Here is a 26,902-nt window from a genome sequence, read left to right on the forward strand (position 1 = left end):
AACTACGGTATAAGACCATTCTGGAGTGTAATACAAATGAAGCTAACTAAAATAGATTCCTTCCACGCACGAAATAAGCTCATTCCTTCAAGCACAGCATCATTTCATCCTAAAACTTTACTGTACAGTGAAGTGAAGGTTGTAAATCAAGGTGGGACTCTTGGGAGGAGACAAACTTATTAACTGGATATTTTCATTTCTGGCCACAATTTATGAACTTTCTTTTAATGCTTTCTGAACATTTTACCATTAACACAAAACAATTAAGCCTTAATTTATAGTTTAGCTTCAAAGGCCTTTCTCTTCCTTCCCTCTTTAAAAGGTCCGAAAACTCTGATCCTTTAGCCCCTAGCTCAACTAAAACAAGAACGGACATAGAGTTGTGATAGTGGCTGGTTGGATGAGGCCACCTACAGACCACTCTGAGCTGGAAGACAGAAGCCTTAACATAACACACAACAAAAACACACTGATCATCACCAGTGTACCTAATGGTCTACTTGGAAAATATGGAGAGAACTGGCCACATTCTCTAAAGGTTGTCCACTCCAAAATAGTGACTAGTGGGTTAAAATTATAAAGGCAAAGTTAACAACAATCAAAACCAGAAATAAATATACAGTAGCCATTACATGATAAAAGGATTATTTTCTAGTCTTTCATCAGAATCATATTATTAAAGTCATGCACATATAGATGTGGTGATGAAGTCTCCTTATAATGCATTTCAAAAAACTGAAGACTGAATCACAGATTCACTATCTGCTTGAAAATCATAATTATAGCATCATTTTCCAATAGAAAATAATTAGAAGGAAAAACTTTCCTTAGTTCCTGTGAAATAAATCCAACAACTTGTATACAGACTCTGCAGAGAGCAGATGGTGAAAACAATAAAAATTCCAATGGTAACTATGACTTATCAGCATAAATTTATGAGACATATCTTAAAGTTTGAGTTAAATAAGAGCTACTCATCACTTTACAAGGATAAATTCAATGTTATGACATATCATGTAAAAAGTAAGTTGGCAAATAACTTAAAAACGGTGGCAAACTCTCTAGAGGAACATGTTAACCAATAGAACAACATTTTTTTTTTTGTTTCCAAGTCTGTGCTTACTTCTGCAAATCTAAATAAGCAAGCCTCTTTCCTTTTGGAATCGGACCTGAGGCATGTGCAGTGTGTATCTTTTCCACACTTCAATACAGAAACTGAAGCACAGAGAACTTGCTCAAGATCACAGAACTGGAAAAAGCTGAAACTGTGGTTTAAAGACACAAAAGTCTTGATTCCAAAGCCTGATCTCCTAACCACTATGATATGATTAAATCAGGATTCCCAAGTATCTCCAGAGACAAACACTTGCCAAGCCAAAAGTCAATGCAAAACTAAAGTCACCATGTAATAGTCAAATGTGTCTGTTATAGTCAAACTACTACCTAGAATCATTTTTAAAAGCCATTTTATTTGCACTGTTTCTGTCTTGACAAGTCACAAGCAGCCAGCAAAAAGAAACTGGAATTTCCACTGACCACCACATTCTGTTTTAGTCTTAGAAGTGTTTTTTATCTCTTTTCTTTTGAAGTGAATTTTAATGAGTTCCTAATTGTCAAAGGACTTCATAAATATTCATTAGACATTAAGAGAACTTCTTCCCCTTCCCTGAAAGCAGAGAGAGAAAAACAGTAAGACTCCAAAGTGGAGCCCACACAAAGAAGTGCAACTGTAAACATTTGCTTTTGTATTAGATGTTTATCTCAATGATTGGTATTGCCAGAACATTCAGAAAAACAAAAATAAGATATTTTCGTACTGGTACAGAATATTTTCATCTCAGTTGGCCATATTTTCTTTTTATATCTCATCCGATTTTAAATCATCCAGAATATGTCACCAACTCTTTATAATACCTTCTGTGCCTCCAAACAATAAAATGGCTATGATCTTGGGAGGAAATATTTTGGTCTAAATCAATGAGGCAAGTCCTATTGTTAAAAAAGTAAATGCACCATGCTGCATTTAAGTCTTCACAGGAAGCGTTCCAAAGTGTGGCGTTTTACATCAATCCTAAACAACAGTCTGATGATAACACCACCCAGATAAATGTCTCCTGCTAAAAGTCCTAAGTGCTTCTCCAAAAGGGAGGAGATGCCCACAAGAGAGTGTGGCAGCTCCAGAGTTCCTGAGGCCAATCTCAGAAGTGCAACATCCTGGCAAGGCAAATATTAACTAAGAGCAAATCTATCCCAAACCCACACTCCTAATTCACTGTTGAAAACTTATCTGGAAAAAAGAGAAAAATGCATTTGCTCTTTCTGTATGTACAATTTTTTTTTCCCTTTATCTATTAGAACTTTTGCATCCTCAACCAAGAAACAAAGACAGGTTTCTATGGAGTAACTTCATAAAAGCTGAAGTGCCAAAGACCCTACCTTGTCATTCTCATAGAATTAGAAACAAGATAAATATCAGTCCAATTGGAAAAAAAAAATAAGAGATGACCATTAAATTGACAAGATGAAAATGCTTATTTAATGTAGTCCTACTTTTATAATTTCTCAGATGACTAAATTCAAAGTACTTATATCATGTTAATGTTTCTGAATTTTAAAAAAATGATTAATCGAATAATTTTTATTTTCTTTTTTATTCTAAACTGATCAGAATAATCCAAAAATACAACTTCCATATTCTTGCCTTGTACCTCTCAGTTTCTTAAGCTTCGGTGGGTCTGGGTAAGGATGGAGTAAAGAAATGGAGGTAAATTTGTAATGGTTATTTAATCACTTCTGCTTTGTGACTAAATAATTATTTCATATTTATAGGAACTCACATTACCTTTCAAATAAAAAAATAAAAACTACTACAACCAGTAAACACAGAAACATTTTATAGTGCCTGGATTCAGAAACACAAAATGGTGAGCCACAAAATGTGATACAAGAATATAATGAGGCAACTCAGGTCACAAAATGCTAAGGAATTTTCAGTATCCACTTGCACAGTAACGTTTTAAAACACAGCCTACTACGGTTTTAACATTCCCTCCAAAATTCATGTTGAGATTCAATTGGCTTTTTGAGGGTACTGAGAAATGGACCTTCAAAGCAGACCTCCAAGCAGTGATTAGGTGATGAGGGCTCCATCCTCATGAACACAGTGGGGCCATTACCCCCAGAACGGGTGAGTTCCTATGGAAGAGGATCTACTGCAGAGTTTACTCAGCTTTCTCTTACTCTCCTCACACATGATACCCTCTGACATCTTATCACACGACAAGGAGGCTCCACCAGATATTGGCACTTTGATTGAATATTCAGCTTCCAAAATGGTGAGAAATGATTTTTTTTCTTTATAAATTATCCAGTCTGTCATATTCTGTTGCGCAACATAAAACAGACTAAGACACAGACTAAGCTGTCTGGGTTCATCATTTGACAATTATATTACCACCTTCCAGATAATTATTATTATATTAATAATAAAAAGGGGTTAAGAAAAAGAAAAAAGTAGGTCTATGGTGTCCTTATTGGCTGCTTAACAATTTCAAGTTCAGAATAAGAAACATAAATTTAGTCCAAATAGTCAGCTTCAATAGATAGATGATCTTTGATTAACAATGGTTTAACTTAAGATTTTTCTACTTTTGAATGATGTGAAAATACCCCCATACAACCATTCTGTTCTTTATTTTCAGTGCAGTATTAGATAAATTATATGAAGTATTAAACATTTTATTTTAAAACAGGCTTTACATTAAATGATTTTGCTCAACTACAAGCTAATGTGAACGTTCTGAGTGTTTTTAAGGTAGAGTAAGCTAAGCTGAGGTGTTTGGTAAGCTAGGTGTATCAAACACACTTTCAACTTATAATATTTTCAATTTACAGTGGGTTTATTAGGATGTAACTCTCTCATAAACTGGGGAATATCTGAACATGAAAAAAAAATATTGGTCAAGAATGTAACCACATTAAAACTTGTATTTTTCCCTATTTTACTGTTTTGTTTTGATCTCTATTAAAGGTAACCTGACAACTGACTTCTACTTCTTTACAATACTTAAAATGTCTAACCCTGTATTGAATCCAGAGATGTATCTAAAATGTTTACTGAATAAATAAATTTGAATGAATTTAAAATAAGTTATTTGATGGTTAATTTAATATGTCAATTAAATTGGGACACCAGACATTTGCTCAAACATTATTCTGCCTTTTTTGCAGGTTTGCAGCAAGAAAAAAAAAAGGTATCATAAAAACCAGCATTAAATCAAACATGTAGATTTGGGCAAGTCCACCACCACCAGCCATCTGATCTAAAAAATGTGGTCAGCTCAACAAAGTACCACTGAAAAATCAGAAGGAGGCTGCCAAGAGGGAACAGGGCTCCTTCAAGGATGCCTGGATAGCCAAGTATAAGCACAGTATCATCACAGAACATACTGTGGAAAACTGAGACCAGAATATATTAGGTGACCATTATGGATGTTACAGGATACAGGGACTTTTCAAAGACCTGATTAGAGGCACACTGCATCCTGAGGGTACTGTCCTAATGTCGCTGATGATGTCTGTGATGGTGAAGCTATGAATCCTGCCAAGAATGACCAGGCCCATGAACATGCTCTTCTGGCTCAGACCTTGGGTCTGAAACAACAAATTGACAGTATTAACACTGAGCCTCTCTATAGCCAAAAGAAATATAAGGAAATCATTAAGGAAGCCAACACCTGAATTAGTAAAATTGGCTATAATCCCGATACAGTAGCTTCTGTGCTAATTTCTGGTTGGAACAGTGACAACATACTGGAGCCAAGTGCTAGCTCCTAAGATAGAAAGTCACACATAAATATGTAACTGTAGAACAACAACATTTAAAGATCTGGGTTGAATCCTACCACTAACTCATTCAACTGTCAAGCCTTTGTGTCTTCCCATCCAGGAAAAGCCTACAAAATTCATGGACTTGCAAGTGTCCTAGGGCTATGTGGAGACTGGAGTTCTCAAACCCAGCGTGGTGATCATCATCAGAACTGGAGTAAAAAGTCTGTTGAAATGCACCATGAAGCCTGGAGTAAGGCTCCCTGGGGTCAACAACTGATGTTCCAACGGGCTTTAAGAATATTCATGTGGCAGCCTTGCTGATGACAGGAAAAGTGACTCACCAACAAAGCAGCTGGCACTACTGCTCAGGTGATTATTTGCCTGAACCATCCAGGTCCAATCACTGCTGACTATGCCCCTGAACTTGACTGTCACTCAGCTCACATTGCTTGAAAGTCTGCTAAACTGGGGTTGGGGGTGGGGAGGGGTGATTGCCATTTCTGGTAAGAAGCTGGAAGATGGTCCTAAATTCCTGAAATCTAGTCATGCTGCCCTCATTGGTATGGTTCCTGGTAACTCGGGTCTTGAGAGATTATCCACCTCTGGGTCTTTTGGCTAATCATTACACAAGACAGAGGGTTGCTGTGGGTGTCAGTGAAGCAGTGGACAAGAAAGCTGCTGGAGCTAAAGTCACCAAGTTTGCCCAGAAAGCTCAAAAGGCTAAAGGAATATTATCCCTAATATCTGTCACCCAAGTCTTAATCAACAGTGAAAGAAAGGTATCAGAACTATTTGTCTCAACTTACCATTTAAGAGTAGAAGTCTGGTTAATGATACCAACACACTGTAAAACTTTCAGAAGGAAAGGAGAATGTTTTGTGAACCTGTTTGTTTTTGTGTGTACGTGGCAGTTTTAAGTTGTTTTTAAAATCGGTAATTTTTAATGGAAACAAATTGATTTTAAAATATCTGACAGAGAAGTTTGAGAGTGATTAATAAAAGTTTAAGGAGAAAAGAAACATCCTGGATGTTTCTACGAGGATATGAGATTGGTTTGACATGCAGAAATCAATAAACGTAATTCATCACATCAATAGACTTAAAGACAAGAATCACACAATTATCTCAATCGATGCATCAAAAGCATTTGACAAAATACAACATCCATTCATGTTAAAAACTCAAGAACATCATTCTAAATGGAAAAAAAAAACTGAAAGCATTCTATCTAAAAAGTGGAACAAGACAAGGAGGCCCTCTTTCACCATTTCTATTCAACACAGTCCTTGAAACTCTAGCCAGAGCATTTAGGCAATAGAAATCAAAGAGATAAAAATAGGAAAAGAAGAGCTCAAACTACCTCATTTGCCAATATTACATAATTTTATATTTAGAAGACCCCAAAAACTCCACCAGAAGATTTCTAAGAATTCATAAACAAATTCAGCAAAGCAACAGGATATAAAATTAACACCCATAAATCAGTTGCGTTCCTATACACCAATGATGAATCAAGTGAAAGAAAAGTTAGGAAAACTATCCCATTCACAGTAGCCTCAAAAAAAAAAAAAAAAAAAACCTTGGGAATCCATCTAAAAAAATAGGTGAAGGACCACTACAATGAAAACTACAGAACACTACAGGAAGAAATTGAAGACCTTAGAAGACAGAAAGATCTCCCATGTTCTTGGACAGGCAGAATTAATATTGTCAGAATGGCTGTACTAACAAAAGCACTATATAGATTTAATGCAATTCCTATTAAAATTATAATTATGTGCTTCATACAAATAGGAAAAGCAGTCCTGAAATTCACCTGGAAAAATAAGGGGCCCAGAATAGACAAAGCAATCTTTAGTGAGCAAAATGAAGCAGGAGGAATCACAAAACTAGACCTTAAATTATACTACAGAGCAATAGTAACAAAAACATCATGGTACTGGTACCAAAACGGACATGAAGACCATTAGATAAGATTGACATTTAAATGGGTAGACCTAGTAAAGCAGATTGCCTTCATGTAAGTGAGTCTGAAGCAGTCATTTGAAGGTCTGAACAGAACAAAATAGGCTGACGCTCCCTCAAATAAGAGGAACTCTTCCTGCTGACTGCCTTCCACTTGAGACATGGTTGGTTGTTTTTTTTTTTTTTTCCCCATGCCTTTGAATTCAAGCTTATGCCTCAGCACTTCTTGGTCTCACACTTCCAAACCTTCTGACAGCAATCATACCATCAGTATCTTCTGGGTCCTCAGGTTACCACCTGCAAATCTTGGGACATGTCAGCCTCCATAACATATAAGGCAACTCCTTATAAATACATCTCTTTCTAACCATGTATACCCATGCTTCTGGCTGTTTCTCTGGAGAATCCTAATACCCATATTATAAGTTTACAAGGCTTATTAAATAACCAAGTTTCTTTTAAACAAATACAATAGGTTATTTTAATTAAATATGAACTGTCTTAGGCCCTTAAATTATGATTCTCACAATTTCTTCCATCCAAGAAAGCAAGAGTTGTAATTTCACTGCCAACAATATAGTTTAAGAGTTATAGTAGTGAGGGGGAACATGGGAGGAATAGATGAACTCTAGATAGGACAGAGGGGTAGGAGGGGAAGGGAGGGGGCATGGGGTTAGAAATGATGATGGAATATGATGGACATCATTATCCAAAATACCTGTATGAAGACACGAATTGGTGTGAATATACTTTGTATACAACCAGAGATATGAAAAATTTGTGCTCTGTATGTGTATTATGAATTGTAATGCATTCTGCTGTCATATATAAATACACAAGTATATAAATAGTAAAAAAAAAAGTAATATATCATACTCTATGCTCTATTAATAGCGATTCAGGAAACGCAGACCCTAATGCCTCAACACTGTATGGAGTATCCAATGTAAGCCCAAACTGGGAGATGATTAACACTGTAGCATGCTGCAAAGAGTTACCACAAGGTTAAACAGCAAGGATTAGACTCAAGTAACATTTCACTCACAGCCTAGGTATACTTGCCAACTAAGAGAAAATCACTAATTACAGAGAGTGAATTTGTTTTCATTCCTATAAATTTCCATCAGCGGTATTTTTTTTTCCTATCTATATCCCCTATTGGCCCAGAGATTTGTATAAAGTAATCTTTCCAACAGCATTGCTCCCTTGAGAAATCAAATTGTTTAATAAATTTCTAGGTTGAAGACCAGTTCAAGACGCTTGACTCTCCTATACTAAATAAGGGAATAAAAATCACCAGAGGTATGAAAGCTATTGGCAAAACACTAAGCATCAAAATAAGTGAAAAATGTGTTCATGAACATAACCATTAAGAATTTTATACTACTAAATATAATATGAATTTTATATTACACATATGGATATGCCAAAAATCTTACTTGAAACATTTAGACATTTTTTTTTAATTTCACGTATTTTTAATGTTTTACTAAAGAACTCACTCATTTCCGGTGACTAAAGGAAAAAAAGTGCTTCAACATGTTTTCAATCAAAGAAGATGACTTTGAAAGCCAGGACAAGCCAAAGGTAAATTCCTTGCACTCTAGAGGTACTTAGACACTTCATCTTCAGATAAATGCCTTTTTCATACTTTCAAATATGCCAACAAAATGAATCAAGGAGAATTTTTTTCTCTTTTTCAAAATTCTCTCTCTTTCTCTCCTTTTTAAATAGTCAAAATAAATAGTGACAATAGTTAAGAACTCCTGTGCTAGTCTAGGAACTCAAAGAGCCGCATGGGGATTCCCATTCGGTTTTTGAGGGGCTACCTGCTACTGCCAGGCACCATTTCCTACTGGGACAGTCGGCATTATAGTCCCTTTCCTGAGCTCTAGAGCTATACTTAATCTGACATCTACCCTGCTACCATTTGACGCTCAGAAGTCTTGCTGATGAATTTTTCAAACTAAACATATGTAATAAATCTGCAGTCATCTTCTCTCCTTCCTGAAGCCTCTTCACCCTATTTCTTCCCATTCTATATCTGCTTTCTTCAGTATTCTCTCTCATAATCACAACTACCATCCACCCAGCTGTCAATGCCAAGACCCTTGGGTCTTCCTAGATATTGCCCTGTCTCATATTCTTTATATCTATACCATCTACACCACAATCATTTTGGTCTTCTGTGTTTTCTTATAATCTATCATCTTCATTGTTCCTGTCAAAACATGCTAAATGAGGCCATTAACAGTTCTTATTTGATTCATAGCAAAAAACCTTTCAATCTCTGTTCTGTATCCTTCCCTTCCTTTAATCATCTTCACACTACATCCCAGAATTATATTGCCTAAAATATGCCTTCATTTATTTACTAAGCAAGAATTTTTTAGGCACCTTTTAGGCCCCAGGGTTTGTTCCAGTGGAAAGAAGTGGAAACAATTCCATGCCCTCACAGAATCATTGGAGAAAAGGAGACAGTCAACCAAATAACATGAAAATATATGAATTACCCCAAGTGCTAGGGTGAGAAATAAAGTAGGGGTATAGAATAGGTCCTACTAGGAATGGTGGTGATTTTATATAAGATGGTTAGAATTTACTTATTGTAAAGTCATCCTTGAGAAGGGAGAGGTGAAGATGACACTGAAGAAAAGAAAAAAAAAAGCATAAGAACACTCTAGACAGAGCGATTTCAACCAAGAGCCTGGGGACAGAAGCATACCTGGTATTTTTAGAGCAGCAGGGGAGGTTTTTTTTCAACAAGAGGGACCACAGTAGGAGGTGAAATCAGAGAAGAAATGGGAATCAGACCCCCGATAGACACGTTTCCTCTGATTGCTATACTAAGAATAGATAAGAGAGAGCAAAAACAGAAGCAAAGAGCCAGTTAGGAGGCTGCAGCAACAATTAAGGCAAGCACGGATGGTGGCGTGGACAAGGGTGGTGGTGGTAGGAGGGGTGTTAAGGAGCAGTCACACTAGAGATATATTTTGAAGGTACTAAACTAACCATGACTTCCTAGGAAAGCAGGGTCAAGACACTTACATACATAGAGACAGTGGATTTGGGAGAGTCACCTCAGGATGTTGGAGTATAAGAGTAGGGATGTGAAATAGAGAAGACGAAAAACTGTAATATGAAGTTGCTATCTAGTTCATCCATACTAGAAGTATCATGAAGGGTACATCCATCATATAGAAAAGATATTTTAATGGTGATATCCAAAGTCATGTTAAGTATTTAACTGCAGAGAAAAAGTGTAAGTCTTCCCATGTCCATCCAAAAAGGCTACTTATTGCCTTTTCTCAATTAACTCTTGGACAAGATTTAAATATGTTTTAGGATATTTTATAGAATTAGGTAGAACGAAGATCAAAAATACCTACTGCATTTTAATACTCATTTTCTATTGAAACAGAAAAATAAGGCCATCCAGAAGTAAAATAAAATTGTTATTTTCATACATCTCCAGCCCTATTCTGTATTTTATTTAGAGACAGGATCTCACTGAGTTGCTTAGCACCTTGCTTTTGCTGAGGTTGGCTTTGAACTCATGATCCTTCTGTCTCAGTCTTCAGATTCGCTGGGCTTACAGGCATGCACCAACACACCCGGCCCAAAATGACTCTTAAGGAAAGGAATAATAAAATCAGACATTGTCACCCCCATCTCAGATTTACTGCTAAAAATTCTTCTTACACAGGATATGGTGGCATGTACCTATAAATCCAGCTACTCAGGAGACTGAAGTGTGAAGATCACTTGAACCTAACCAACACAGGGTAGGCTCCATCTCAAATTAAAAAAAAAAAAAAGTAAAAGATAAAAAGGGTTTTTTCCAACATGTTTTACATTATCCATGGAACTAAATTATATATATTTAGTTAATGCTGTTCATTCAAGGCAAAGACTAGAAAACTTTTCAGAGTATTTTCTTGGCTTTTATTATTTTCATTCTGATGGAAAATGTGAACACATTAATTTTAGATGCAATATAGGTTTTGTTGGGTAAACATCTTGGCCAGCTAGGTTTTTGGAGTCTAGTCATTTTCACTTGGAACAAATGTGTTATTCCAGAAGATGCCAACACATCATGTTACTGATACATAACAAGATTACAGAAAAAATGAAAACATTTAAAATGCAAAACATAGTTGGGAAAGATTACACAGGAAATGACCTGAGGAATACTCTTAGCCATTTTCTAAAATCATTTGCATAATATCTTCAGGGTTTAAAAGTACACCTAGGTCCTATTAAATGTGTAAAGTTTTTTAAGGAACAAAATTACATACAAAGGGAAGTAATAATTTACAGTAAATAAAAATCACCTAAGTTTGAAACTTTCAAAGTTTTAATTAAATCATTAAATAATTTTTTTAATTAGGAGAAATTACAAAAAAAAATAAATGTGTAAGTTAAATCAGATCACTAGATATTGTGGCATTTTTTTAAACTTACCTAAAATTCCTTCACTAGAAAAATAAGGCAGAAGACTAATAACTAAAACATTTTAGTAATCATTTATTAATCATTCTAATCATTCCATAATTCTGCTCATAAATGTTTCCTGGTTGCCTGTGAGATAAAGTTTAAACGTATTCACCTACATAAACTTGTTCAATGCTTCTCAAAATTTCAAGCAAACAGGAATCACCCGTAGGCCTTGTTCAAAGAGATTTCTGGGCTCATCCCCTGAGGTTTTTGATTCAGTACATCCGGGTTGAGACCCAAGAATTTGCTTTTCTAACAGGTTCCCATGTAATGCTGACACACAGGATCCATGATTGGGAAAGTAAGATCTGGTCACTATCTAGCCTTTATGACCCACTTCCACACTCCTACACAAATTTCCAGCTCCACACCATTCTCAGTTCTTTGATTTAGTTTAACTATTTTAATTGTGCTCTTATTTTTATAGGCTGTATGTTAGAATAAAGAAAATTTAACCTGTACTCTACAAGGTAACTGTATTTGAATGCTGCCACAACTATATCCCTACCCACCCAGAGTCAGCTTCCTTGCTTGGTATTAATACTCTGCCATGCAAACCTCAAGGCTTCAGGGTCTATTTCTCTCCCTACTAGTGGCCACAGCACTAAGTGGGTAAAGTCCAAAACAACATTCTAGGAAAATATGTTTTTGTTATGACTATGAGCCCTGTCTATAGAGAAGGGCCTGTCAGTGTGGGCAAGTTACCAACCCCTCATTCTCCCCTATGACAGGAAAGGTATTTGGGCTATATTAGCAAGAAGGAAATTGATGAGCACCTCTGATTCGGGAATGAGCCTTCCTAGACTCTGTCCTCAAGAGAATCTTTTCATCTGTGAAGGGAAAGTCTGTGACAAAAGTTCAGAGGCAAATTAATAGCTTCCCACAAGGCCAGACTCAGAATTATGGATAGCAGCTCCTAAGAAGATAAAATTTCCCCTTACTGAGCAAGCAGGATTGCAGGTTGTCTACTCTGCTAAGGTTTTAGCAATGAAAAAAATGACCTGATTTGAACCAGAGCTAATGGTAACTCTTAATCACAAAGAATTTTTCTTATAAACCAAATAATAAAATTCTGACTTTAGAGATAAAATACTATAATTGATATTATAAACAGCAAACATCATTCACTAACAAACAACATTAGGAGCTCTAACATAATGTTTTATTGTAGAGAATATTTTCCAGAACAAGGTCTTCAGTTAACAGGGTAAAGGAGAAACAATGTTTTCTGGCTGAAAGGGGATGGGCATACACTTGATTTGATTTCTAATTATTTTCTATTACACAAAATCGTACAAATAAAAAAAAAAAAGAATAGAGAATCATGAATTCTCACAACTCACTTTTATAAAATCTTGGACATTTTTCTTTCTCAGGGATAAAATTCAATAAAATGAAGCCAAATGAAGACCAGTTCCTGCTTCTCCCATATTCCCCACTATCATAAATTTGCTACTATCATATTAATATTTTTTAAGATTGTTATTGGATATAAATATCACATACCATAAAATTCACTCATTGAGCATGTATAATTCAATCCTTTTTAATGTATACACAGAGATGAATAACCATCAAAAATCTAATTTTATAACATTTTCAAGCCCCCTAAAACAAACTTTAGACCTGATAGCAGTCACTTCTGATACCAGTCCTCAGCCCCAGACTGACTGTCCAGATCTGCTTATTCTGAATTTCCAAATAAACAGAATAAAACAACATCAGTGTTTACATCTTGCTTCTTAGCACGTTTTCAAGCTATCCGTGTGGTAACAAATGTCAGTGCATCATTCCTTTTTTTTTTCAATTTTTTTTTTTTGTAGTTGTAGATGGGCAGAATATCTTTATTTGTTTATTTTTATGTGGTACTGAGGATTAAACCCAGTGCCTCACACATGCTAGGCAAGCGCTCTACAGCTGAGCTACAGCCCCAGCCCCCTTCATTCATTTTTATTGCCAAATATTTTACTATATACACACACACACACAATTTTAGTTTATCATTTTATGAGCTGATGGATATTTAGGTTTTCACTTTTGGGTTACTATGAATAATGCTACTATGAACTTTTGTGCCATTTTTCTTGGCTATATGCACTGGAGTCAACTTCTGGGTCATAGGATAACTTTATTTAATATTTGAAGGAAGTTTCAGACTGTTTGGTAAAGTGGTTCCACCGTTTTACATTCCCAAAAAAGTGTAAGAGAGTTTGAATTTCTGCACAACCACACTAGTGCTTCTTATTATCTGCCTTGTTGATTACAACCATTCTAATGGGAGTGAAGTAGTATCTCTTTGTGGTTTTGATTGGAATATCCCTGATAAATAAAATGTTAAGCATTTATTTATTTACTAGGAATCTGTATATATTCTTTGGAGAAATGTCTGTTCAGATTCTTACCCATTTTTAAATTGTACTATTTTTCATTACTGATTTGTAAGAGTTCTCTATATAATGTGACTTAAATCCCATTATCACATGTTTTTGCAAATATTCTGATATTCTTGGTGATGTACACAAGTTACTATGAAGTACACAAACTACTTTTTAATTGACTGACTCCATTATTTTTCATTACTGATTATGCTTTTGGGGTTATATAAAAAAACATTGCTGAAGCCTATAAATATTTCTATATCAACCCTATATTCGCCTATAAAATGAGAAATCACTCTTCAAAAGTTAAAATAATTTATCTTTCAAATAATAGTAGTTAGTGGTTCTCACTTCTCCATATCCTTGCCAAACATCAGTATTCTTAGACTCATTTTATTTTAACTTAAAATTCTCCATTTATTTAGCTTCTTTTCCTATGTCTATACCTTCCTGCTGTCAATTGCCTGTTCCTGTCTTCTGCCATTTTTTTTTTATTTAGAACCATTTTTGAAGACAATCTTTACTATATAATTGACAATTAAATTTCTCAGTTGTATGTGCCGAGGCATGCTTTCCAACAGTGTGGCTTGTCCTTTCACTTATTTTTTATTTGTTTTGTTGAACGATTAAGCTTAATAATATCAATTTTTTGTTTGTTTCATTTTGTTACGGAGGATTGAACTCAGAGGCACTTGACCACTGAGCCACATTGCCAGCCCTATTTTGTATTTTATTTAGAGACAGAGTCTCACTGAGTTGCTTAGCACCTTGCTTTTGCTGAGGCTGGCTTTGAATTTGTGATCCTCTTGCCTCAGCCTCCAGAGCTGCTGGGATTATAGGCGTGTGCCATGACACCCAACATTACTAACATCAAATTCTAAAATGTTTTATATTTTGTGTTTTTCTTCATCTTTTTGGATTTTCAGTCTTATGAAAATTCTCCTGATATTTTTTAGTACAGATAGAATGTACACAGCCAGACCATCTTTATTTTAATCTAGACACTACTTACATGTTAACTTTGTGACCTTGAACATGTTATTCAACTCTGAACCTGTTTCCCATTCAGTATAATGAAGATAATAAAACACCTACATCACAGTCTACCTTAGGCCATAATCACATTAATTAGTACAGCTATAAAACTGCAAAACCATAATAAGTTGAAGGGCAAATATCCTTACCTTGCTCTGTGATTAACATCTACAAATACAAATCATTTTATATTAAAAGATAAAAAGAATGTTGACATTTGTACCCTTGAATTTGTAAATTATAAAATCCAAATGAAATATGAGTTATCATCTATTAAGCTGTTAATATTTAATGTAACTATAAGAATGCTGCTTTCTATTTTCTCCCTAGATCCTTTAGATCATTTTGTAGATAATAAGTTAATAATTCATTAAAAAGTACAGGAAAAATAAAATAATCTAGACTAAGAAGTAAAATATTACAGAACTTCTGGGGGGTAATTTTGCCCATGTATCTTGTAAAATACAAATAGATAATACAATATCCTCAGCATGTCTTTAAACCCTCCTATATCAGATACAAGAATTAAAACAGAGTCACAGAACAAAAGACTATGCATTTTCATTCAGTTTGCAAAACCAAAGCCTAGTTTCACAGTAAATGAAGAAATAATCAATGAAAGAGATAGAAAAATTAGGATAAACACTACAGCATTTTTACTTACTGAAAACAGTTCACCAATTATTCTAAAACATTTGACAGCAACTGCCCAAAGCCATAAAATCCAATGTGTAAATCTAGAGGATCCCAGTACAAATGATATCCTACAATGAAAAGGAACAATAGCCATGTAATTTTGGCATTAGGAAATAAATCTGTAGAGGTGTTAGCATTCACTCCCAAGGTGTAAAGCTACAGATCACATTTCTTCTTTGCATGTCAGAACAACTCAAGATATTTTGCAAGTAAGCTCTTTAGATTAATATTTTAGGAAGAGGTAAAAGGAAAAAGTGCTCCATTCTTCAGTGTGGGATGCAAATTTATTTCCTAGAATCTAAACAATTTCCTCATTTCTGATACTGAGGTATTTCAGCTCAGAACAAACTGTGTGTAAGTTGCATTCCTGAAAGTACTTAATCATGATAGCCTAAATGTGGCTGAATAGAGTCTTTTTTAGTAAACCAGAATGTACTATAATAAAGTGGACAATCAAAACAGAAGCTATCAGCTGTGTTATATTCATAAGCTGAAATTTATTCTTGCTGGTGGTGTGTCTTTTTTGTAATCTGTCTCTTACACAAAATGTTTATGTGGCAAAGACCTTGCTTCAGCTCTCTGCACATTTGCCTATGTAGCAATTCTATAATCAAATGTAATTCCTGAAGAACTAGAACTAAAACTCTGGATCCCATATTCTGTTCTACTTAACAGTGAGACTCCAGACAAGCCACCTAACAACTTCTCACCTCATTTTCCTCCTTTGAAAAAAATGAGACAACAAAAGTAGATCAATTAAAATCAATTAAGTCTTTTCCAAATGTAAATGTAGATTCCTTCAATATGTAGTTCTACTAGGTTTGTTTTTAGATGGTGTAGACGATTATGTACACAACAGCACTTTATTTTCTGTTAAAAGAAACCTTCAGCTCCATCATCCCACACACAAACTACTTCCTTTCTTACTTGAAAGGAAATTCCTTTTCAAGGTTCACAGTACATTAGAGACAGCTGCATTACTGAGCTTCCTCCAGCAACTTTAAAAAGCTGCAGATGTAGCCCATGCATGACATGGATCACGGAAAGAGACAATCCCAAGCACTTAGATTGCCCTTCTCTTACTCTTCTTTACTGGGATATTGTCTGTGAATATCAGTGGTGTGTGAGTGCACATGCAAGAGTGTGTGGTGCATGTTTATTTTAAATCAAGTTCCCCAGGAACACAGAAGCTCTCAGAAAATTACTGTCTTGATTGCTAATTTTCAAAGTAAGATAAGTTTAAAGAAGGGGGGAGGACATTTTAGTTAATGACATTTTAACAAGTCACTACCTCTTAACTTTCAAAGAGACAAACCTCACATCAATACAGATTCCTTGGGTATGCTTCCATGTTGCACTGGAACTTAAAAGTGTTTGTCTGGAAAACTTAATTCTGGACTCAGAACCAGCAAAATAACACTAAACTAAGGTAGTAAGAATTCTGGCATAGAACTTTTCCAACAGAAGCAGAAAAAAAGAGGCTTGGTTTCCTTCTAGAACAGTCCCCAGATCTACTAGACAGCCACACAAAAAATAATTTTTTTCATTGGGAATAATATATTTAAAATAATTGGGGGTAAGGACAGGTTCAGTAGCAACCAAGCAACAATATGGTGCTTTCTGATGGTAGTTCACAGAGCTACATTCTGAGAGGAGTTCCAGGAGCCAAACAAGTGTTTAATGACTATTTAAAAACAGAAATTATTTGCTTAAGTATATCAGAGAGAAATACAGGAAATATGTGATTCCCATTTCATTTTATTCTACCAGAAATCTTTCAGATTATACTTAAATTGTTGTAAATAAATTCAGACTTATTTTATCTCTTATTCTTCATGGAAGACAATGTGTTAATAGTACAAGAACAATTACTTTATTAAACAATAGGTCGTGCAGGTGCAATATTTTATAAAAGCATGTCTAAACTAGATATGTGAGTAAATTACTTTTGGAAAAAATTCTAACAATTTTCTTAATCAATTATATGTAATTACATATTATATACGATTACATACAATATGTAATTATATTAATTATATATAGTCTATAATTAATTATTACCTATTAATTAATAAAATAGCATCTTCTACTGGTCAGAAAGGTAGGAGAGGGCTTAGAGGTTCTGTCTGTAAGAATGTACTAGAATTATTAACTCAGATCCAATGTACAGGAAATCCCTTACAAAACCGTATTGTGTTTAAGCTTTCAGGACTCAAGTCTCAAATATTTGGTTTAGCAGATTAGGGGTACTGGGACCCATATCTTAAAAATGACCTATAGTGTTTCTAATATCAGAAATACTGAACCATTATGTGAGAACTAGAGACAACCTTTCTTAAATTGATGAACACTGACTGCATATCACACACCAGTTAGTTTCTACTCAATAGCCATTGCAATAAGCCCTCAGTCAGTTTCCGGGAATATCTGATAAACCCCTCAATTCTACCAGGCAGGCCAGAAAGAGGCAGAAAATCATCTGATCCTGAACTCAGACTCTTCTACCACACTGCACAAAGCTGCCACAAAGAAAACACACTGGCCAACTGCTGTATTATTGTTGGCATGCACCAAAATTTGCTCAAAACCTTTACAAATGAAACCCAGCTGCTTAAGCTCAATACCAGATGTCTTCTACAATGTGTGGCTTTGATAGATTAAATTGAGCATAAGAAAGAGATGAAATATATGAAAATCTAATTTGCAAGATATTTGTCGTTAAGTCTTATTTTTTAAAAAAGACAGAAAATTATATTTTTCACTCGAAAAGGCTAATAGTATGGATTAGTAATATTCATAATAGCTCTTAAATACTTAAGTCAAAAATGACCATTTGGTATAGATGCATAAAATAAAAGCCAAAACCAATCTCCAGACATGCTCCCATTGAAAGAATGTCATGTGTCTGTAAAATCACATGATTTAGCATGAGGCTCCTTTTCCTTTATAACCATGCCCCAGTTTGAACATTTCACTCGGACATAGGAAATTAAGTAGGAAATATTTAGTGATATGGTCTGATTTCAATAAAGTGTAATAATCCTATAAAATATACACAGATATATAAGAAACATCTGTATGGATCTGGATAATATATAAGAAAATGTACAAAGTTAAAAGCCAATTTGTTTAGCAATTTCAATTAAGTAGCATCTACCCTTCTTCTGTGACCATGTCATGATGGAACTCATTTTTTGTTGTTGTTTTCTGGGTCACTGCACAGTTCTCAATAGCCTCAGCTGATTCCAAAGGCTAAGTTAAATTCAGAGAGCTACTCAAATATTCTTCCACAGAGGAGCTGCTGCTGCAAATACCCTTACTCAAATGATCTAACATTTCATGGATAAATACAGCATGTTATTCTTACAACTTTAACCTTTTTTTCCTCCAAAATAGAAACACAAAAAGACTGTTGCTCTGTAATGAAATTTAAAAACAATACTCATTTGAGCCTAATAACGCTAACCAAGATGAACATTCAGTTGAGATTTAGCCCCATAAAAAAAGCACATAATCATTAAAACTCTACTCCAATCAGCAAGTTTTTATTTTTTCAGATTTAAAGACCACTGAATTGAAATGTTGATTTTTTTCATATTTTAAGGTAAACAGGAATGGGCAAAAGTTTTTTTTAACTTTCTCAAATTTGACTGATGCCTCTCAACCATTTAGTTCCCACAACACTGAAGTTACACAACTGACGAAAAAGTATTCTAATTTGCTATTTCCATACATATAAAACTCCCGTGAAAATCATGAAGATACCAAGATGAACATGGAGACATTATATACCACAGGGTACTGTAGAGCAAAGAAAACTATGAACCAAAATCATTTTGCAACATGTACTCATAAAGTTTTTAAAAAGTGAGATAGAAATGCACATTAACTTTCTTGAGATCAGAAGCATAGTTTCACATACTACATTATAAGAAGCTGATCAAATAAATGATGTACAGGGCTAGCCTAAAATTCATGGCCTGTTCAGGGACTATAAATGGCAAATGCATGATGTTCTTTATGAGACACAATGTTTGCAACCATTATTTTAATAAAGCAGTGAAAAGTATACTTAACAATTTTACAGAACTAAAATCTGTCAAGTCAGGACTCTGCTTGTTTCAAATATTATTTCTGCCACCATCTTGATAACATGATTTTTTAATGGGGATTGAATCCAGGGACATTCCACTCTACCACTGATGTACATACCTAGCTCTTTTTATTTTGAGACAGGGTCTCACTAAATTGCATAAGCTGGCTTGGAAACTGTGATCCTCCTGCCCCAGCCTCCTGATAGCTGGGATTACAGGAGTGTGCCAACATGTCTGGCTTAAACTTCACCTTTTTCTTTTCTTTTTTATTTATTTTTTATTTTTATTATTATTTTTTTAATTTTTATTGTTGGTTGTTCAAAACATTACATAGTTCTTGATATATCATATTTCACACTTTGAGCAAACTAATCACTTAGTCCTTCATTTACTGATAAAATAATTCTATACTAACTGGAGAAATATATTATCTTAATAATTGGTTATAACAGTTCCTAAATACTTAAGTTTGAGTGAGAAATATTAAAGTGTTTTTAAATGTTTTAAACAGCCAAAATAATTAATTAGTAACCAATAGTAGCTTCTTTAATCATAAACAAGAGAATACTAGGAATATTTATATTGTTATAACTGACAGTAGTAGTTATATTAAATGTTTCTGATCATCAACCTAATCCAAAACTTCTTCCAGAAAAACTGCACATGTCCACAGTGGTTATTATCATCTAGTGGCATCCTGGTATTGGGCAATTACATAGTACAGCTGGGTTACATATGATTATTCTAAGGGTCAGCAGCCAATCAAATCCTTCTCAAAATTTGAAAATATTTTGACAGTGAAACAGCCACGTATGATGATGGCACAGGCCTATAATGCCCACTATTTGGGGGGCTAAACCAGGAAGATCACAAGTTCAAGACAGTCTCAGCTATTTAGTGAGACCCTAACTAAAAATTTTAAAAAATTAAATAAAATGAAATATAAAAAGTTGAGGTACAGTTCAGTGGTAGAATTCTTGCCTGTGTGAGGTTCTGGATTTGATCCCCAGCACTTCCAAAACAAACAAACAACAATGAAACATTTATAACTGCACTCTGGAGATCTAAGTGAAAAGGTCTCAGAACACCAGGGACTTTTCACTATTGATGGTCATATAAGAAATACTGAGGATATCCAGGAGGCAGACTCCTCTACACGGAACACCTGTGCTGTACACTCCAGAGACAGCTATAAACAAAATGGACAGAGCTTTTTCTTTTGAGAAGCAAGCACCTGTCAGGAGAGAGACCTATATAATAATAAATCATGATGCGAACTACAAAAGAAAAATAAAATTTACAGGGAGTGATTCTATCAAGGGAATCTCAATTTGCACTCTTAAGGAAAACTAAATTCAATGACATTTAGCCTATGGATAAGCAAAGAAGAAAGGCAAAGAACTTTCCAGACGGTAGAAATAGTACATGTGAAATATGTGAGTGAGAAAAAGTTTTAGATTTTTTTAAAAAAACAGTAAAAGGTATATCTAATTGTTGCTTAATGAGAAGTGACATGAGATGCAAAGCAAGTCAGAGGCAGCTGATACCAAACCCTGTGGGCCATACAAAGATTTGCATTTTAGCCAGGCGCAGTGGTGCATGCCTGTAATCCCAGTGGTGCATGCCTATAATCCCAGCAGCTCAGGAAGCTGAGGCAGGAGGATTGTAAATTCAAAGCCAGCCTCAGCAATTGAGCGAGGCCCTGAGCAACTCAATGAGACCCTGTCTCTAAATAAAATACAAAAAGGGCTGAGGATGTTGCTCAGTGGTTGAGTGTCCCTGAGTTTAACCTCTGATACCCACCTCCCCCACCAAAATAAAGATCTGCATTATATCCTAAATCCAAGGAGTGTCTGAGGAATTTTATTAGACCAAAAGAAAAGTAGGAATCAGAACATAAGCAAGAAGAGAAGACTGAATTAGAACAGGATATATTCCATGCTTTTGTAATTACATCAAAATGGATTCTATTGTCATGTATAACTAAAAAGAAGCAATTAAACAAGGGGCAGGGCATGAGAGGAGAGACTGCCCAGGAAGGCCCTCAAAAAGATACAGAGTAGAAGCTCACTTCTCGGCCTTCTCGGGAGGCCCAAGTTTCCTTTAGTTTTTCTTCATGTCTACATTCAACTTTGTTTTCTACTAAAGCTTCTGCTCTCTACAACCAAAATATCCATACTAATAATGTGATTTTATATGAATAGTTAATAATAAAAGAAATGTGATGGAGATGGTATTAAGTAGAGAAATCAGTTCACTGAAAAGCCACAGCTTCTTCAAAGTTAAAATTGTGGAGGGGTCTAGTGTAAGAGTGAGGTTAGGTTATTCTATGTGCACACTCCAAAATCTAAAAACCCACCTCACAAAATCACTTGTTTTTAAGAAGAAAAAAAAAGTATAGAAAGTTTAGTAGTAGAAAAGACCAACAGAGTCCATCTGGATCTAACCTGTAGCATAAGTAATGTAGTGACAGAAAATTTATCTGATTATGATCATTTTCCTATAATAGTTGATACTTTCTCTTGAGTCTTTGCTCAATTTCTTGTATGAATTATAAAAATAGATATGCACTTGAAAAGTTAGAAAAAAAAATCCATAGATTTGTTCCTATCAGTTATAAATCAATAGAAGATTTCTAGAATGTCATTCCAAATTCAATTGGCTTAGAGAAGAAAAAAATTAATATTACTATGATGTTTCTAATACAGTTATTCTTTCATAGCCTTCATGAATATATGATTAAATTATATATACACAGATATTTATATGTATATAAGACTTCCACATGTGTGATTTCCATCACTTTTTTAAAGAATGACTTCTCATAAAAAAGTTAAATCAAATATGATTTGAGTCTGTAGTACATAGTTCTATAAATGTTTATTATCCAATCTATAGAACTTAGGTTGAAAGCTATAGTTCAGTCATTTTCCTCCTAGGTAACTTACCACAGAGATCAGATTTCTTACATCTGTGATGCTCACCACAACTTGCAGTTACTGCCCATTAATAGCCTGAGATTAATTGTTAGAAATGCCGAATAATAGAGGCAGTAGAAAACATTTTAAACACAGCACTGCATTGATGCATTTAACAGCTGTGTTGGTCTAACAGTTCAGATTTTCACTATATTTTGCCATATGGTAACAAGGATCATTTTTCACTGAAAAAATATTACCAAATATTGACACCCTATAGCAATATCACCACTGTAATTTTGAAACTCTGCATTCATAGCCCTGTTTGTTATCTTCCTGTTACTGGATTACCTATTTGAACTATTTTTTATTGAAGTATTTTATAACAGCAATTTTGAATTTTGAATTAGCGTCAGCTAGGGCAGATATGAATATTACACATTAAGGAAAACTATGGGGATATGACCTGACAATGGACAGACAGGATATAAAATCTATAAAACTATAGAGGCCATGGAGATTGGAATCTGTTTGTTTTGTATTCAAAGAGAGCTGACTCCTACTTCCTGTCTCACCATTTTTTGGTGTTAACTATCTCCAATGATGTAGAACCATTCTTAAACTAGAGATTAAAAGATGGCTGCTAACTCTTATATTAATTGTATCACTATAATAACCTATTAACATACTTTCATTTGTGGAGGGGGTTGTAGGAAATTTCACATGTACATTTAGCAATATAATATAGCCAAATAAAAATTTCACCTTTCTAAATGCCAAAACGTGAGGCCCATTCTTGCCAGGAAGGGCACACTGTATCTGCCAATGTGTAGAACAACAAACACAGCGTATTCACTTTTTTAGGTTTATCAGTTTAGCATTATCTAACTCTACTAAATTCCCTTAGCAGAACTTAAGAATAATGGTAGTGACCAAAAGAATATTTCAATGCTGTTTACACATTGCATCACATTCATTAGGACTCAGAGGCTCTCTACTATGCCTTGAAAATAAAGGGGCAGAGTAGTATAAGTAGCTCAATTTTTTAAATAACTGATTTTAAGTAAAAATGAGCACTACAGATTTTCACCATTGCAGATCATATTTTCACATTCAGAAAGATAATGTCACATTTAAGGATCTCTAGCTTTAAAAATGCATACTTGAAGCAATCACAGCATGCCAACAAAAAACATAAAATTCAAAACCCCTACCAAGATGTACTCTTGCTTCTTTTTTTCTAAGACTGTGACTGCTCATTACTTAACATTCAAGATAAGATTTAGGCAGTGATGAGATTTAGGCTATGTGTGTCCCTATACACAGTCTACTATTACTACTACCCCAAGTACAAAGTGTTCTCTCCACTTGGGACTGTATGCAGCTTTTGCGACATTTGGAGTGGAGCTGCAGTACCATGCAGATTTCTTCCACATAAAATGTTTAGGTCTCCATGCATTTGATTAACGAAATACTTCTATCAGCCCAAAGCTCACTCTCTCCAAATATCTCTACTTGTTATTTTGAAACACATTTACTCTAAACAAGGATTTAAGGCCTAAGAATATTAATCTCAGCTTTGTCACCCGCTTAAGTGTCATGGCCATTTTATTTACCTGTGCTTCATATTCACCTTTTTCTTGTTTTATTTTGATTTTGCGATCATCATTCTCACTGAAGTGGCTGCAGAATTAATGACTGTAAAGCATGTAACAAGTTGTCAGTGAATACTGCACTTCAGTAGTCAAAGATGCTTAACAGGTTCAATTCAAAATCTCTATAGCACATTCTGTATTCATCAGGAAAAAGTCACAAGTACCCAAGTTCATTTCTAAAACCTTATTGATAGGGAAATTCCTCAAAAAAAAAAAAAAAAGATAAAGTTAATTGGTGACAAAGTTTGAAATGTCAATTGGGATTCAGGCTACTAATCACATTAAAGTGAACTAACAGATTGTTCACAATCTTGTTTCAATGTACATTTCCAACTTTGTTGCCTCTCAGTTTGAGCATAAGATAATTATTAATGATTGTATTTATGATTGCAAACTCTCTGGTAATATTACACATGCACCAGACACTATTCTAAGTACTTAGGTATGTTTATTCATTTAAAAATAAATGAATTCTATGGTAAATATAATTATCATTGCCATTTTACAGTAGAGAAATTTAAGACATTAATATTAGTTCACTCATCTAGTAACCAACAGAGCAGAATTAAACCCAGACATCGTGGGTCCAGAATTCATAGTCTTCACCACCAGGCTACAAGATAAATAGCAGTATATACTGGGGTACACACAAACACACACACAAAAGAGTCCTGGACAGGGAGTTTTCTGGTTTTGTTTTGTTTTTGTTTTAAGACTACATAACTAGAGGAAAGCAGGGAATGTCTCTGGGCTTCAACCTCATTACTTCAAAAAAAAAAAATATATATATATATATATTTATATACATATATTTACAACATTATTACGTATATATATTTACAACATTATTTTAGGGAATATTGTAAGAGACTAGAAACATGATCAAAGATTCTGTATGCAGCATCTGGCCTCTGCTTTTCATTGGCTTAATTCAGTAGCGAATTAAGGAATTCACGGGTTTGGAGGAAAATTCCAAAAGAAAATTCAAAATTACCTTCAGACAATAGAGTAGTAGTAACAGTAACTAGAAGAAAGGAATAAGAATTTTACCTTATGTGTATCATGCTTTGAGCTCCCTGGAACTTTCTTAAAAATAATTTAATTTTAATTCTGAGATCCTTCAGTGCTCTTCTAGAAGGTAGGAGATGATAAGAATTAAACTAGCGAATGAGGTAAATGATCTATCTATCATTCCTGCATATCAATGCACAAAATTCCTTTGAGTTACAATTATCTACACTAGAAATTCAAAGCATTTTTCCCTAGAGCCAAGTCATAAAATACACTTTCATAGTGTCACAGAAAATACTTGCAGACTATGGAAATATTAATCCTGTGTCGATTAAAAGTATATGCCAACTAATAATACATACTTGCTGCATAAATAATATAGCCAAATTAGTTCTATGAAACACATTCAGAAGTACATAAAAAGTTCAACTACAAATGCATTTCATTCTCATATATATTCCTTTATTTATCTGGCTTAATTTTATAAAATCATCATTTTTAATTTCTATCTAACATCATGACTTTTTCACTGCAATTACTAACACCATATTCATTTCATATTCATTAAGTTACCTATTTTCTAATTTGAAAACAGTTCAACTACTCTTGAACTTTCTTTTATTCAAAAACTTAAAATGATTTTTAAAAACTGCTTTTATTAACTTGATATGAGAAATGATCTTTCTGGACAAAATTACTGCCAATCAAGCCCCTGTGCTTAAATGTTGACAAACATTTCATATATTCACAAGCCATAATTACTGTCATTGTAACTTACAGATTGACTCAGTGCATCGATATAAAAATTGCAATGAAGTTAAAAGTTAATTAGCTAACTTATAAAAATCTAACAGTATTCAAATTACCATAATCACAACAAAGTTTGCTAGAATTGTTACTATCTTAAGCACTTTAAACACAAACTGTCACAATTTGTTAAAAATTAACTTCATTCTCAAAGCTTCAAACTGGATCATATTTGATTCCTATTAGAGAAAACAGAAACTTTAAATCCCTTTACAGTTATTCTAATAGATTACCTAGAAAGCTTTGCCCTAGTAGAGAAAGTTGTAAAAATTACAGAGCAGTTGGAGGATAGGGGATGGAAATTTTTAGCCATGGAGCCTCTGCCCTGAACTTTCCCTTCTGTGACAAACGCCACAAAATCAGATACTAACTCAGCTCCCTGTCAGCACTGTGGTATGGCACTCATCTTCTTACCCCTCGCATGCACAGAGAGAAGAATGAGCAAGGAAATGTGAAGCTGCCAGTTTGGTTCTTCAAGCCAACCCACTGCAGCAGGGGAGCAGTCACTGTGACCTGCCTGCTTACGCCTCCTGTTCCTTGCTTGGCCTTCTCTGACTGAGACTCTTCTGCTGCCACTCTTGTCAGATCTTCCGGCAAGTCTGCCAGCAAGCCTGAGACAGGACCCTGAAAGACAAGCCTGTTACAAACTGGTTCTGTCACCACCAAGACTTCAACTGATCACCTCGAGGGGAGGACAACAAAAGGCGGTGAGGACCCCCGAGCTGGATTGTTTTCCTAAGAAAAGAGCCTGACCCAGCTGCCCACACAAGGGCCAACACAGGAGGGGGCCTCACCCTGCACTGGCAACACCCTGGTCCACCAAATCTCTTGAGCAGCTAGGAGGGAATCCACAGCAGACCACACTTACACTTTACTGTCAGAAAAGAGCTTGTTTCTTTCTATTTTTTTTTTTTTTCCTCAGCAGAGAATTGTAACTGAGAAATGCAGAAAGGAGAATTTTTTTTCCCTTTGATGAAATGACAAATAGTGCAACACATCCAAGTGTCATGTTTCAG

The 26,902-nt window shown here is 34.8% G+C and overlaps 1 protein-coding gene and 1 pseudogene across 7 annotated transcripts in view; one reads left to right on the forward strand and one right to left on the reverse strand.

The window, feature by feature from the left end:
• Positions 1-26,902, reverse strand: part of Bmpr1b (bone morphogenetic protein receptor type 1B) — a 376,549-nt gene that overhangs the window by 75,684 nt on the left and 273,963 nt on the right. Inside the window, exons 1-3 of one of the 7 annotated variants that reach the window (XM_058583844.1) lie at positions 26,301-26,417; positions 25,119-25,199; positions 24,030-24,111 (exon numbers count right to left, since the gene is read on the reverse strand). The exons of 3 other annotated variants lie outside the window; for them this stretch is intronic. The gene's annotated coding sequence lies outside the window, so the exon portion shown is untranslated. Of the gene's footprint in view, positions 1-24,029; positions 24,523-25,118; positions 26,246-26,300; positions 26,856-26,902 lie in introns of those variants that run through there. 3 more of the 7 variants (XM_058583845.1, XM_058583846.1, XM_046459184.2) reach the window with 3 other exon arrangements.
• Positions 4,285-4,836, forward strand: LOC124102702 (elongation factor 1-alpha 1-like; annotated as a pseudogene).

The sequence above is a fragment of the Marmota monax genome, unplaced genomic scaffold (assembly GCF_021218885.2).
Source record: "Marmota monax isolate L192 unplaced genomic scaffold, Marmota_monax_Labrador192_F-V1.1 WCK01_AAM20220418_F8-fsc00002, whole genome shotgun sequence".
NCBI classification, from domain to species: Eukaryota; Metazoa; Chordata; class Mammalia; order Rodentia; family Sciuridae; genus Marmota; species Marmota monax.